This window comes from Adiantum capillus-veneris, chromosome 20 (genome assembly GCF_014529385.1).
Source record: "Adiantum capillus-veneris isolate H3 chromosome 20, ASM1452938v2, whole genome shotgun sequence".
Taxonomy (NCBI): Eukaryota; Viridiplantae; Streptophyta; class Polypodiopsida; order Polypodiales; family Pteridaceae; genus Adiantum; species Adiantum capillus-veneris.
In genome coordinates, this window is record NC_140950.1 from 131,554,569 (window position 1) to 131,571,288 (window position 16,720).

The 16,720-nt window shown below is 43.8% G+C and overlaps 1 pseudogene; it reads left to right on the plus strand.

Moving 5' to 3' along the window:
• The first annotated feature begins 493 nt into the window (after positions 1–493).
• LOC147433246 (uncharacterized) lies at positions 494–4,548 on the plus strand (annotated as a pseudogene).
• The last annotated feature ends 12,172 nt before the right edge of the window (positions 4,549–16,720 follow it).

A 16,720-nucleotide genomic window follows, 5' to 3' on the forward strand; every position in this document is an offset into this window, starting at 1 on the left:
TGAGCCAGAGCTATCGCCAAAATTCGAACCTACGACAACCACCCGCAATAGCAAATGTGTCGTGAGTTTTGAAGTGGTGTGCGATAGAGCAAAAGTATACCAACCACGAGACAAACGAGTGCTTTTTTAACAAGAATCATGTGAGGAAAAGGCCATATGGACCTCCGGGGGTGCAACATTTGCTGTCACCACCAAGGTACCAAATAGGCCTAAATAACATAGCACAAGGGGGTGACACGCCTCAATCAGTGTTGGGCTAACAAGCTCCTTTGCCTCATGACAATAGAGCAATTGTTCGATATGCCTAGCTAGTAGAAGCAGTACGAGTCAGACAATGCTGCCATGTACTTCTTATTATGAAGAACTAGTGGAGACCTACAAAAGATAACCTGAGGATATTGCATATGCAGACGAGGGTTATCCTTCTTGGGTGAGCTCATACGAGGCTATAGAGCCCTCTTACATAGCTTAGTTAATGAAGAATCACTATATGATGGATGAGAACATGTTCATGTTCATAGTGAATCAGAACTACAAACCTAGAGGATATTCTCCTAGGAGAGGACGTCCAATGGGGGCACAACAAGCCGTCGCTCAACAGAAGGTCCCTAATATGAATGTGGAGGTAATCATTGGCAAAGAGTTTGTCCGCACAAGGGTGAGTGCACAAATTTTGTTGGGTTCTGTGATGGTTGTGCGATAGACCTTTTACTTTCAAACCGTCCCAAAAATCCTAAAAACAAAGGAAAGGTGACAATGAATGTCGTTGGAGTTTTGCCTTGTTCTAGTGGATCAAAGACTAGAATTCCAATCAATGTGGTGACAAGAGTTCAGGCTCAAGAAGCTGAAAAAACACATCGATTGAGGACGAACAAAAACTCCTAATTCAAATAGAGTTTGAGCATTTGACAGTAAGGACTCACAGAAAATCTTGGAAAGAAAAAAGGGTCAAAATAAAGCTAAGAGGCTACAAGAGAAAACTCCCTTGGAGAACGAGCTGCAACAAACCGAGTAGTAGTTTAAACATGAAAGGGAAAACAAAGAACGAGTGGAAGGAACAGTGTCTTCCAAAATATCATCAGGTGGTCCAGTCTTAGTGGACAAAGTGCTAGAGCCTTTAGAGGCTCTATTGCACGTCTATGAGGTCAGATCGATGACCAACCAGTAACCTTGGAGGAAAGATCGTTGACATATTCGCATCTCGAAGTCAAAAAGCAAAGATTAGAAATGTACAAATGGCTCATAGAGATTTCTCAAGCTCTAATGGAGCCAGACAAAACAAATGCCCGTGTACAAGACGTGTTGATACACCAAAAGGATATGAAAATTGGGCATAAAGGAAACAAATGACATATCAAATGAGACCTTAAATTGAACATAAAGGAAACAAATTGACAGATTATAAATGAGACCTGAAATTGAAACACTTTTGGATACAAGGGTAGTGGCAAATACCAGTGATGACACCAAGTCACAAGGGATGATGCCCATTCGATAAGTGGACGAGCCATGGCCACAAGCCTTATGGGAAACAATGAGTCTTACCAAACGGCGAGCGAACATTCTTGAGCAAAGAAAAAACCCAGCTACTTTCTCACAAACATTGAGCTTTGTTTTATGAGCAACATCTCATGTGGCATTCTATCAATATTGCAGTCACAAAATATTTTATTTGAGTTTTTTGGGCTTTTTTTAAAAAGTTTTTGGAGGTTTGATGCCCCTACCATGCCGACTCTCTCTCTCTCTCTCTCTCTCTCTCTCTCTCTCTCTCTCTCTCTCTCTCAGGTCTATATGTGATTTGAGAAACCTCTCTCTCTCTCTCTCTCTCTTTGTCAAAAAATGGAGGTTTGATGCCGCTACCATGCCAACCAATGTTCGAGAAAAGTGTGCCTTAGCTTAGCCTTCAGCTGATTTTATCGCTAGTTTCTCTCACAAATGTTTTGGGTGAGCACTGGATGTTGAAAATTTAAAATAGATGGAGAGGGAGAAAATCCGCTTGGAGAATTCATAAAAATAGAGGTAAATTGTAAAAACTGTTGATTAGTGCGAAAACGTTCCTAGGTTTGAATCTACCATAAAGGGAAATTTGTATGATTTTCCCTGGGAACATTGATGCTAACTCTCTAGACCAATCAAGTGGATGGATCTACTTCCATATCAAAATAGTTCTTTGGACCAATCATGACCGCTATATCAACAATGCAGTGGATGGATCTACTTCCATGCCAGAATATAAAACCTTATACCATTAGCGACGTCTCCAAAAGAAGTTATAACTACCATAGACTCTCACCATGACACCAAACCATCTATCCTACCATGAAGCTCTCGGATTTCTATAGTACAAAGTCGCAACAAAGTAAAAAATTCCTTATTATTTGCATGAGCCCAGACATGGGTTCTTTATCATCACTCCACAGCTCTGACTTGTCTTCATTCCCATGAAGATATTGCCAGGTGCCCTTCTCCCCCGTCTCAAAATAATGTTAATTCGAGTAGGCCTAACAATCACACTACATTTCTCAGGTTCGATAGCTTTACACAAACACAACACACCCAATGATAATCACCCAGACGATAGTTCTTGCCATCAATATCATGGACCTTCAACTCCAAGGATCTTGCATTAAAATCCACATCAACGTCAATTTTCTCCTTGGAGGTCCCTTGAAGAGAGATATCTAGATCTTTTACTTTTCAACATACTGATCCCAGCTAAAACTAGACAAGCTTTATAATGAGTTGATGATCTTTGTCTTTTTGAGGTATGAAGTAATGTGGCCTTCCCTTGATATTGCGCAGACAAAGCTGCTACCATTTCTAATGTCTATATCTAAGAGGATATAAGACTCTGCACATGAGGTCACGATGACATCGTGTAGCTTGGTCAAGTAGTGCTTTGAGCTCTACCATGTTCTCTGAAATATCACCAGCCATCGCAAGCTCCACAAGTATCTCTCTCTCTCTCTCTCTCTCTCTCTCTCTCTCTCTCTCTCTCTCTCTCTCTCTCTCTCTCCAAAAAAAAAAACTATTGAAAACAGTCCGTGCCGATGCGAACTGTTTTTAGTAGTGTTTTTTTTCTCTCTCTCTCCCTCTCTCGCACTTTTGTCTAGACTCTGTAGGTGACTCGGTGAGTTGACAAGCGTCTCTCTCTCTCTCTCTCTCTCTCTCTCTCTCTCTCTTTGAACTTGTAATAAGTGGGCGGATTTTATTTACCAAAAAGCAAGTATAGCAGTGTAAGAGTAGGGGAAAAGCTTCAACCGCAGAGGGGAGAAAAGCTAGTTGTTGACACTTTGGGTGGTAGGGGGTCAATATCACGACATCTGGAGGGCTAATGTACTCATCACAAAGGGTGGAGATTGGCATAAGTAGGCGTTATAATATAGGACAATGTCGTTAGTCGAAAGGGCTATTCATTCAAGGAACCGTGGCACAATTGGTTGAGGTGTTGACGCATAGCCGAGATTGACACCGCATAGGTTAGGAAGGACGAAAACACTGGAGCTCTTGAGTGCAGAGCCCAAAGATGCGGACAACTGCTTGATGCAGCCGCAGGTGGTGACGCGGTCCCCACCCTCACCCCCTTGGTGAGGGAGTACAGTGACTTCACTCCGCTGCAACGCATTGATGTCGATCAAGGCACCGACGTGGTTCCTGTAAGGTAGCCTACATAGGCAAACAACTTGCTTTGCAATGTCCTGCATGAGATTGCCACCTCCCCCTTCTTGACAAGATTGCCCGCCACCACCATCACCACCACTAGTGCCCCGCCACCACCTCTGGGGCTGCTGCTTCTCCTGCCTTCCATGATAACTCTCTAGTCTTTCCTTGCCCTCGCGGACACTATCTGGCTCAGAGCACTGCCAATCTCACTCTGTGTGTGACTTACCTCTCTCTTCATCTCTCTCTCTCTCTCTCTACCAAAACCTTTTTAAAAAAGCTGTTGAAACCAGCCCGCGCCTGCGATCAGGTGCACTCCTCGTAGGCAATCAGGTTGGCGCACAACTCCCACAACTTGCAGGCAGTCAGGTCGGCACAATCCTCGCAGGTGATCAGGTCTCTCTCTCTCTCTCTCTCTCTCTCCCCCCCCCGCACCCAAAAACTTTAAAAAAAGCTGCTGAAACCAGTCCGCACCGGCGCGGACTAGTTTCAACAGCTTTTTTTAAAGTTTTTGGACTGATCGCTTGCGAGCTGTGCGAGGAGTAGTTGCGGCTTACCTACTGGCGCTGCTGGAGGGCAACTGCTCGCCATCTGTTGCCGACATCAAGGCTCAGTTGGTTCCGAAGCTGATGATGACAAGATAGACTTGCTGTGGAGCTCAATGCTGTCGGAAAGGAGAAGCTTGCTTCTGTCCCTGCAGGTGGAGGTGGTGGCGTTGTGGTCAGTGCAGGAGGTGGTGGTGGTGCAGGCCCTGCCGCAGCCGTTGAGGAGGAAAAGGAGGAGAAAGAGGAAAAGAAGGAGCCCGAGGAGGAGTCCGATGATGATATGGGATTCAGTCCAGGTCTAACTAAGGTTTTTGCAAAGGGAGGCAGTGAACCGATTTTGTAATTCTCATTCTTTAGATGTAATAGAAGTATATTTTTAGATGGCCAAAAAGAAAGAGAGAGAGAGAGAGAGAGAGAGAGAGAGAGAGAGAGAGAGAGAGAGAGAGAGAGAGAGAGAGAGAGAGAGAGAGAGAGAGAGAGACTTGGCTCTCAAGCTACCTCCTATGGAATATATACGCGAGGAGCGAGAGAGAGACGTAATGAGCGTCGGCATGGTAGGTAGAGGCGCAACCCATTATCAAGAGGATGCATGTTGGAACCAGTCCGCGCCGGCGCGGACTGGTTCTGACATGTTTCGGAAGGACAAAGTCTACTGGAGAGCAAGCCAGATGGAGCCACAATGTGTCATACAAATGTACGCAGTGGCCTATAGTTGTTACCGCCGGGCGGCTACCCCTTGCAAGGACCACGAGGTCATGAGAGACTTCAAACATGCCAAATTCCTTTCCTTGTTTATTTCAAGAGGAAATTTTAGAAAATTAGGCTAGTTTTTAAAGATTTTTACACTATTCTTGTCTATTATGGGGCGACATTTCTCCCTTTTCCCGGGTCCTCAACCAACAGTTTTGAAATTGAAAATGTCACGATATTAAGCTGAGACACATTTTTTTCGAACTGAGTTGAGAGAGAGAGAGAGAGAGAGAGAGAGAGAGAGAGAGAGAGAGAGAGAGAGAGAGAGAGAGAGAGAGAGAGAGAGAGAGAGAGAGAGAGAGAGAGAGAGCTTATACCCACGATATGCCATTAGCCTTTTACTTAATGGGTGTAGCCCATGATCAGGATGGGAGGATGCATGCTGGAACCAGTGATCCGTGCAGGCCGGGTTTTGGCCCATTCCACAATTGGTGGAGACACGGGAAGGGGGGTGTCCACATCCCATGCAACACAATAGAGGATAACTTGAAAGCAGTAATATCACGTGTCTCTCATTACTTTGCAGTCAAGTAGCATGTGATTTCTCATTATTCCACATTCAAGTATTGATCACTAATACTGTTACTCTGTGCGCTCCTTGCCGCACTGTCGAAGCAAGGGACTTGCCAATACACCGTATGCGAGCCACAAACGGCTCCAAGCACACAACAAGCCTAAACTAGCAAGCTCAAGAAAACAAAGGGTGTGTCACTCACCGCTCTACGCTCGCCTTCGTGGTGGATTCCTCGCCGCGATGAAGAAGAAGCTGCAGTCGTGCTGCGCTCAACCGCTTCGCCGCCGTCGTGCCTTCGTAATGCTCGATCGCACACACACTCTCCCTCTCTCTCTCTCTCTCACACACACACACAAGGAGGTGAAGAAGAAGAAGATGGAGATGGAGCAAGAGCACTCTTCAATTGCACAAATGAGAGAATGAGTAAAAATTAGGTTTAGTTGGCTTTTATAGGAGCTCACCCCATTCACACTTGGGCGCCCATGCTTAGCCAACTAACCCCTTGAATGTCCAAGTTAAAGTGCGCCTCTCATCGACGATCACTCTACCTTTCCCTATTGGTCCGACAAGCCCGGTACCTGACTCTAAATCATACATAATACGTGTCCATCGTAGGTGATGGGTGTCCGTGTGCCATGAGGGTTAACATGCCCCCCTTCCTGATGTAGATTCCGTCCTCGGAAGCTATTGAGTTGAAGCTGGTTCGTCGAGGTGGAAGAGCATTTGAGATGAATGTCCTTAGCCTTCTTCAGTCACTGCAAAATCAAACAACATTGGCACAGTAATTGCATTCTCTTAAAAAGCATATGCAGTTTTAGATAGAAAAATTGATTGGTAAAAGAATTTCAAACAATTTGTTAGCAATGAACATTAAATTGCAATGTAATCAAATGCATAAACAGATGTAAAGGCAAAAAATTAAACAAGTCTGGGGTCGCTAATTTGACGGTCGAAAAGCACTAGAGATCGAATATTAATACCATGGGTAAGCTTCTTAATTTTCAGTGGTCAATTAAGTTGTTTAATTGCGAGAGCCAAGTATTCATGTTCAAGGGCTGACTAGAGGCTATATCTAGAAAACCTTGTAGTTAAGCTACCATAAAAGGAATTTCTCATGAAATCATCGCCTGGCTGATTACTTTTTCTTTGACCCCCCAAGGTCTTTTCACAGTGATTCAATTATGATGTGTGTGCTTATTTTGTATGCCTTGGGTTTTTTGCTTTTCAAGGAAAAGCGCCCACACTGGGAACCTCTAGGGCTCTAGTACCATAGGCAATACATGTGAGTGAAGTACCAAATCAAGCTGAGATTTCTCTTCCAGCTTAAAATTTTACATTGTGGCACTTTGATTTTTTGTTTGTTCATTTTCATCATTTTAATTTTGTAACTTTGGGGGGCCATATAACACTGTTACCCTCCCCAGGCTCATCACATTAGTAAACTCCCTTTATAATACTTAAGCTAAAGGTCGATAGGGTTAAGCCCACTAGAAAGCCCTAGTACATTTCATACAATGCTGCCTAAATCGGATTAAGAACCTAAGTAACCATTGCTTATTAGGAAGGCATTCCCCATGGTATTAAGAGAAGATTTCTAATACCTAGCTTGGTCAAACTAGCTTAGTCGGACTGCTTGATTTTTACACCTAAACAAGTGATTATGACAAAAGATTGCATTGAATTAAATGTTGGATACTAAGCCAATGCGCTGAATAGTATGCTACCAATCACAATCAAAGCAGACAAACATGGATGCAAAAAAGATAAGGGCAATGCTAATGGACAAGAAACACCTGTTTGTGTTGATGGTCGCGCTTGATATGAAGTGTGAACGAGAGAAAGGTTCCATGAAGGTCCAAATCCTATCAATAGCAACACACTCCTGTACACACTAGGAAACAAAAGGAATACCTCCAGGAGGCACATCAGTGGGAAAAATTAAAACTCCTAAAAAACAAACTCAAAACACAATCTAGACCCCTAACCTACCTATCTGTCACCCCTTTTAGAATCAAGGAAAGAGGATATTATATAAACCGGGTGGCCACCCTAAGGCTAGGCCTCTATCCTCATCATCTAGATAAATAAAATCGTTGTCCGTGAGGCCATAGTCTTCCTCGGTCTCTATTAGTTCCTCTTCATCATCCTCTTGTGCAAGCATGCTAATCAAGAACCTCGTGATGCGTGGATACTCATCTTGTGCAAAAGAATAAGCATGTGCCATTGGAGACACATTCGCCACTGGGTAGGGATCACTAGTTAGCCATAGACGTATCAGCCATTCTAACTCCTCAAAATTTCTCTCACATGCAAGGCTCTCTATCAAATCCCATTCGCAAGAAAGTATAGGGTAGCATACGTAGAACACTTGTTGAAAAGACAAGGGGTACCTTTCATCAAAAATAGAAGTGCATGCCTCTGGTGAAGTAGCCATTTCTGACAAGACAGATAGATTTGGTTAGGCCTTTAAAACATAAGAGTTGTTTTTGTGTGTTGCTTGACTTGACACGGTGAATTTGGACTTATATGTAAGATCTGATAGGGTGCTCTCTCATTGCTAGGCGCTCTTGCTCTTTACTATTTTTGTTTTTTTTGTGAGTATAAGGCTATATATATACATTCCCTAAGATCGGAGATTAAGAGGTCAGGGAAAAAGGTTGAGAGGGAAGCAAGTGAATGATGGATGTCCACAAACACTCCCCCCTTCCTTGGGTAGATCATACCGTTTGAAATGAGCTTGTCACCCTTTGAAACCAATTGTTCCAGTTGGTAATAGGTGAGGATTTTTGCCAGTAGTTTTCTATTACCCTAGGTGCCTCGTCAAGTTGTAAGGGTGGTAAGGTACTCTCCCAGGATTTTATTTGCAACGTTGTTGTAGGTGGTGAACTTACCCCGGAAGGTGCAAACTCTTTCGTGCTTGGATGGATATGTACAGTGGTAGGTGGAGGTTGTGTCGAAGCTTCTATTTGCATATAGGAACTACATGAAGAGCAAGAAGCTTCATTTGATTTCCCTGTTCCTGAGCTAGGTGGAACAAATCGTTCTTTCTTTGGTACCCAAACTAGCTCTAGAACGGGTGTGTAACATTCCATGATTTTTTCCTTTCCGCGATTTTCAATTTGTTTTGGAGCCACAGGATTGGGTTTACATGGGCCAGGTGACAGGTAAGAGTACACTTTACGTTTGGGCACCCAGATTTGATCATTTCCTTCATAGTATCCTTGGGCTTCCAATAGTCGTTTAGGAATCCAACGCAGCGTTTCTTTACATTTCTTGGAGTGAGTGGTACGGTTCTTACTAGGTTTCCGTTTTTTTGCATCAACCATGCTCACTACAGAGGTTTTAGGGACCCACTTGTATGTTTTCTCTGTTATATTAGGATGGTTCTTGTGTGTCTCAAGCTTTCTTTCAACTACATTAGTTGAAGCTCTAGAGAGTTGGGCTATGGGGACGTATGGTTCAACCTCCTGGACATGCAATGTCTTGGGTTTTATTTCCTTGGGCAATATCTCAGGGACTATGGCTTGAGTGGTAGGGCTAAGAGTTGGTTTTTGCGTTGTAACACCCCCAGTCCCCCAATCAATAGTGCATTTGGTGGCTATCATCCACGTGCGGCCTAGGTTTATATTACCCTCCATAGTTCCAGTAGGCATGACCAAAAAGTCTTGAGCTACCACCCCATTGTCATAACTGACAGAAGTGTGCCAGATTCCAAAAACCGCAGTTTTTTTCTTGTTGACACCCTTGACTTGGATAATACTCTCAGATAGAGGTAGCTTCCCTAACTGACACCACACCCCATAGGATAGCAGATTGTATTTAGCACCCGTGTCCAATAAGGCGTTATATAGCACTTTTCCATAGGCACTATTTAACTCAATGGGGTATCGTAGAGGTGTGTCAGAGTCCAACCCATCCTCTTCGATTTCCACGTGGAATGCATTTGTGACCCCAAGGTTAGCCTCTCGTTTTTGTCTTATACGTTGTTGTCGCTCCTTAGCCTCAGCTTGAGCTTGTATCTTGTTTAACTCGGTTTGTGCTTTGGCGGCCTTCTTTTGATGAATGGCCCGTAGTTCTTCTTGGCTTAAAGGATCATAATATCTTTTGAATTTACTCCCATTGAGGAATCCAATGGTTTCAACTCCATCAAGAGTTTCCACACGAAGGGTACCTTGTGGGGTAATTTCACATACTCTATATGGTCCTTTACCAGCATATTTCAACTTTTTCTTCTCTTTACGTACTCCATATATAAGGACTTTATCACCAACTTTGATATCCTTGTCCTTCACATGGCGATCAAACCACTTCTTTCTCCTATCCTTTTCCACAAGAGCATTTTGCACAGCCAACTGTCTCTCTTCGTCTAGTTTTTCTAAGATAAACAAACGCTCGGTTAAGGGGTTACCATTCCATCCTTCTTGCGAAGCTACCCTAAGACTAGGAATGACAAACTCCCAAGGCATAACCGCTTCTTGGCCGTATACCATTTTGAATGGCGTACAATTAATAGCCACTTTATAAGCAGTACGATAAGCCCATAGAGCAGATGTCAACTTCAAATCCCAATCAGTGCGATGAGCTTCTACCGTCTTGGTTAAAATAGAGATTAGAGTCTTGTTGGTGCTCTCGGCTTGTCCATTAGCTTGCGGGTAATAAGGTGTAGACTTATGGTGGGATATCATAAAGGTCGTGGTAAGCTCTCTTATTACCTCATTTATAAAATGGGTACCATTATCACTAACAATTTCAAAAGGGCAACCAAATCTTGTGATAATGTTCTCAAAAAGAAACTTAGCTGTTGTCCTCGCGTCAGCTTTTTGTGAAGCCTTAGCTTCAGCCCACTTTGTTACATAGTCCGTAGCAACTAGAATATATCGAGATTGAGTGTTGCGAGCTGCGGGACTAATTGGACCTACAAAGTCTAAGCCCCATTTTTCAAATGGTTGGGTTACTTTAATAGGATGTAAGGGCATTCTGTCCTTGCGCTGTGTGGTCTTGTAACGTTGGCACTCATCACACCCTTTTGTAAAAAGTGATGCATCCTTAAATAAAGTTGGCCACCAATAGCCTGATTGCAGCACCTTTCTAGCAGTCAGGTCCCCTGAAAAATGTCCTCCTGCTATGCCCATATGTGCTTCTTGCAAGATATACAAATATTCATCCTCGCGGGCACAACGCCTAAGAATATCGTCCTTGCCTAATCTATACAGGGTTCCGGCAATCAAACAATAGGGTTCACATTCTTTTACTAGCCTTCGAGCGATATCCTTACGAAGTTCCTTGGGTGGAAAACCATTAACTAAAAAGTTAACAATGTTCTCACTCCATTCAGGCATAGTCTCAACTATGAATAGGGAAGTATCGGGTAATTCATCATCAACTCCTGTAGGGGCTTCACCATTGGGTATGCGAGACAAATGATCAGCCATGACGTGCCTTTTACCGGGTCTCACTACAATCGTGAAATCAAACTCAAGAAGAATTAACAACCATCGTGTGATCCTTCCTGTGGAGCATGGCTTGTTTACCAGATACAGCAACGCTTGATGATCCACATAAAATACAAACTTGTTTGCCAGAAGGTAGTAGCGAAATTTCTTTACTGCATAAACCATTGCCAAACCTTCTCGCTCTGTAGTGGTGTAGTTCCTTTCAGCATCGTTCAATTGACGGCTTGCAAAGCTAATGGGATAGTCCAATTTATGTTCTCCTGGTTGAGTGAGAACACACCCAATAGCAAAGTTTGATGCATCAATATGCACATGGAAAATGACATCCCAGTTAGGTGTCCTTAAAATTGGAGCACTTGCTAGTGTTTTCTTCAATTGTTCATAGGCCTGGTCACACTCTTCAGTCCATTTAAATTCAATGAGAAGCTTGTACAAAGGACGTGCTATCTCAGCGAAAAATAAAATAAACCGTCGATAATAACCCACGTGTCCCATGAACCTTTGAACTCCCTTGTAATTGGTTGGTGGTGGTAACTCTAGAATCACTTTAATTTTGCTCTCATCGGTTGAGATACCATTCTTGGATACTATATGCCCTAAAATAACTCCATGCTTGACCCAAAATTGGCATTTGAACGGGTTCAATGAGATACGATATAACCTACATTTTTCAAACACCTTCCGCAAACATGATAGATGTTCTTTCCAAGAAGAGTAAACACAAAGGTCGTCTAAGAAAGCTTCACAAAACTCTCTCAAATATTCTTTAAAAGCAGTGTTTATTAATCGTTGGAATGTAGCAGGGGCATTTGTTAAGCCAAAAGCCATCACACGAAATGCAAACACGCCAAATTCTGTGATGAAGGCAGTTTTAGCTTGGTCCTCTAGCGCTATCGTGATTTGGTTGTAGCCTGAGTACCCATCTAGAAAGCTATAAGCTTCCTTGCCTGCAACTCTTTCGAGTACATGTTCGGAATATGGTAGGGGGTAATGGTCTCTTCTAGTAGCTGCATTAACTTTTTTGAGGTCCACGCACACCCTGAGTTTCCCATTCTTTTTTGGCACGATAACTATTGGCGACACCCATTCAGAGTGTTCAATAGGATATATGAACCCACATTTGATAAGCTTTTCTAGTTCTTCTTGAATGATCTTTGCGTACTTAGGATTCATCGGGTAGGGTCTTTGTTGTACGGGCTTCACAGTGCTAATCATAGGGATTGTATGTTGGACCACAGAAGGCAGAACACCTTTCATATCATGGTATGTCCAAGCGAATACGTCCTTGAATTCCTTGAGAAGCTCTTTGAGGACCGCCTCTTCAACTTCTGTGAGGTCTTGGGCAATAAAAACAGGTTTTGATTCTTCACCGGGGTCAGCTAATTCTATTTCTTTAACTATTGCCGGACCATCATAGATTCCATTATTCCCATCGATAGGTATTCTTTGGGCTTTTGTGTACACAACCTTTGCTTCCCCTGTGGTGTAAGATTTGAAATGTTCTGGTGCAGGATGCAAGTCTGTGGATTCTGGTTGTGCGTTGGTTTGTGCTTCCATTTCTGCTTTCTTGTGTTGTCGAGCTAACTCTTGGTTTTGACGCCTCCTTGCAGTGCGGCTCAACTTTGGCTTGTCTATGATCTCTAATTGGGCTATGTCATGGGGTCGTGGTCTACACCACATAACATTTTGGAGATATTCACCCCAATTGTCTACCAATTTTCGATGAGCATCACATGCTCCTATATAACTGAGCCATTCTGCTGAGGATCTCTTCTTGTTTATCCTAGCACGTACATTGGCTCGATATCGACGCCTCTTAAGGTTTTTCTTTTTCTTATTTGAGACCTGCTTTTGATTTGCATTTAGATCTGGCTCACTAAAGGAGTCCTCGTTGGTGTCCTCTTCACTCTCGGAGGAGCTATCATCGGTTGATGTGCTCGATCCTTCCGAATGTTTTGACTGTGAACTTTCTCCACTCTCTAATTCATGAGATTCAGAATCCGTTTCACTCTGGGAGTCAGTGTCCAAGTCGTGTTGGTCAAAGTCTTCTATTGAGCTATCAGTGTCACTGTCAGATTGGTCCACAATTGCCTTGCCCTTAGAAGATGCATGTATGGCACTTATCATGTTCAGAGGTGCAATTTGTGGTACCTCTTCCCCCTCTGGTGTGACCCAAGTGGTTCCTCTATTTCCCCAGGTATCTATGGTTGCAGCTAGGTGTACCCAATCCACATTGTCCGACTCAGTCATCCCAGGTAGGATATCCATATAAGGAGAATCTTGGCCAATGTCTGTATCCTTCTTACAAGTGTAACAATATTGTAGTGGGGCCGAGTGAACTGTGGTGTCAGAGTGATGATCAATAATGGTTTTACTCCCTAAGGGGTGTACCTTACCAGTCACCAAATCCACTCTAAGGACAGAGTCTTGGAATTGCAAATAGACATGATTTTTAGACCAATCGTGAACCATTTGTGCTTCCCTCATGAATGGTCGTCCTAAAATCATTTCATATGACATAAGGTGTTTAGAGAAATCCATTACAATGAACGTATGTCGCACCTTGTATCCTAGAACTTTGATCTTAAGATCCTTGAGCATCCCCATAGGTTTGGCTATGGTACCATTTGCCATCTTTACCACAATGTTAGTAACACTGAGGCGGGGTTTTCCCATGGATTCCCAACAATCTTTTGTAACGATGCTAACTCCCGCACCACCATCAAGAATTCCCTTTATAGTTAATCCCTTGGTAGTGATGGGTAGGGTCGCATTAGACTCGTCGCCTTCAAAATACTGCCCTAATTCGTTAATGGGTACCTCGATCACAGACTCGTGTCCATCTAAGTCAAGTGATTGCACATGATTTTCCTCATCAATCATAATCGAGTCAGGCCTATTTGGTTGCGCAAACTGCGGTAATCCCGTTCGTAGCTCTCCGTTAAGGAATGCTCGAAGTGCAAGGAATAACTCAGGATCTCCATACAGCTTTGCTATGATCGTGGTTCGGACCTCAGAAGACATGAAGTCCACTAGTTTGGCAACATTCATTGGCGTTTTGCAGGGTGTAGGTCCCTGACTAGGAACTGGTGAGGATGGAATCTCATATTCCTCAATGGGATCAGGTATTCCTTCGTTAAACATCCTTTCCAACAAGAAGGGTGTATGCTCACTTTCTGATGTCCTGTCCTCACTCCCTTCTTGGATGATACTAGATATGGCTAACGGTCTATGGTTCATGTGGGGTGGATGAACTTGCGTGGGAAACACTGTGTCATGAATTTTGATATGCATGGGTTCTGGTTCTAGTTTCCTTTGAGTCTCCTCCACTAAACCTCTTAGATGTTTCACCTGCTCAATCTCGTCTACTGGGTTTGGATACGTCCCAATCTTCTTTTTACGATTTTTTCCTTTTTGCCCCTGCGGTTTATCTTGGGGGTCTTGGATTGGATTTGGAAACACTTGTGGTGTTTTCAGAGGCTCTTTATGGTTTTCTCTCATTCGGTTTTCATTTGGTTCCATGTTACGGTTTTCCTTGTCGGTCTTTCCCTTTGTGGTATTTGTTCTAGTCTCCATTGTCTCGACTGAATCTGAATCATCCTCGAGGTCATTCATATACACGGGGTCATCTCCTGTTCCTATGTTTGTTTTGGAACTTGGCTTTGAATTTTCCGTATTCTGCGACTTCTTCCTTCGTGTCTTCTTTTTCTTTGCTTGGATAATTGACGCGGTATCTCTCTCTTCGAGGATATGTCCTGGCCCTTGAAGCATGGACCGTGTAATCGCATAAGCGGGTGCAACGGGTGGTATTGGCGATGTCACACTAGCAATTTCGACCAAATTCAGGGGTGTGATTTTAGGCGCATTTGGGTTATAGGGGCATTGGGCAATCAAGTGATCTATGCCACAACGATTACATGTGAGTATTGGCATTGCAGACGTGCTCCCTTGATTCACTTGCATCTGTGCAGCATTCTTTTGCAACCTAATAGGGCACTCCGCTACTCGATGTGGTCCACCACACTCGTAGCATTGAAGAGGTGGCCTCCTAGCCTGGGTGTTGATATTTTGACCTCTGGGTGCGAGAGCAGCAGCTTGATAAACCGGCTTGACTTGTCCCCAACAATCTTCCATGTAGTATATAGGACACTCTTCCAATGTATCAAGTCCGTAGGCAATACTAGTGTCTATTTCCTCCTCACAACCATCTGCATAAGCATTTGATGGCTCGCAACCCACTTGGTTCATAGGGGCGACTCTTGGATGCGGGGGCTGCGGTCCTAGCACAGGAGGTGGTAACGGTGTAGCTTGTACAACATTTTGAGATCTAGGGACCATGTGTTGCGGTAGTTGCTCAACAGGTGGAGTAGGCATCAATACAGGAGCTCGAGGTGCATCCGTCCAGGCTACAGGTGGTCTATTTGCCATCATACGTTTGATCATTAAACAATCCTTAGCTTGGTGACCATACCTACCACATGCGTTGCAAGTTCCATTAAATTTTACTCTAAACGTAGGGCACTCACTAGTGCTATGTGGACCTAAGCAAATGGAACACCATTGTTGCTCCCTTCTTGGATACATGTGACTATTTTGAGGGGGTCGATTATCCTTAAGAGACTCTTGGATTGCCTTGGTGAGGTCTGTCAAGAATGTCTCAAATACCTTTGGCTCATTGGCAATGGGCTTTGCAGTCATGGGTTCATACTCAATGGCTTGTGAGCTAGTGGATCTCGTGTCAGTAGACACCCTCATGCCTGCTATCATCAAGTTGTCCTCTAATTGGATTGCATTGGCAGTGACATCTTCCCAGGTTGTGATACCTCTAATCACTAGTCCATTATAGATTCCTTCATTCCTCAACCCTCGAATGAATCGATCAAGCAGTTGGTTATTGTTGAAGCGCTCATTTACAGGGCAACGAGAGTTTAAGTGCTTTAGACGACTAATGAAGTCCCTTACTGACTCTCCTTCCTTACGTTCGGCCTTCTGTAGCTGAGATGCTACACCCCAAAGCACACCTTCTCGTATGTACTCCTTTAGAAACAACCTTCGAAGGGTAGGGTAGATTGTTTTCTCATCCACCCTTAGGGTCCTATACCAATCTCCAGCCTTCCCACTTAATGTCAAGCTTAAGGCATTGCACTTATGTAGTTCGTTGCGTTCCCCTAAGGAATCACATACTTGTTCAAACACTTCAATGTGTTTCCTAGCATCTTCGTCCCCATTGAATTTTTGCGTGAGTTTGGCAATTTGTACTGCCTTACTTCTAGGCTCTCTATCAGATGCATGACACATATTTTCCGCGATAGATCGACCTATGGTTTGAGCAAACGCTGCCAAGTCACCTATGTGAGGAGGCAGGGCCGGTGGAGGTACTCTTGGAATCATATGTGGGAGAGGAACGGGTACCGGTCTTGGCATATGTGTGGATGATGCAGGATATGGAACATAACCGGGCATAAGTCCACTCGGATAAGGGCTAGGGAGCGGCACTCGAGGAGCATAAGCAAGTGGTACAATTGGAGGTGTGGGGGCCATGTGTGCATAAGGGGCTAGAGGCACATATGGTCGAGGCCCCATATTAGGTACTATGACACTAGGTAGTGGCACTGCGCTAACCGTAGATGTCATCGGTACATTCTCTATTAGGCTTATCCCTGGAGTGAGCACTGTGTTTTCCTTAATAGAGGGTTGAGCCAAGTTAGGGAAGCTAAAGTTTTCGCTCGGAGGCTCAGATTGCATAGAGACCCCAGGTGAAATGACGTAAGATGGGTCCATGGGGCTCATTAGAGGAG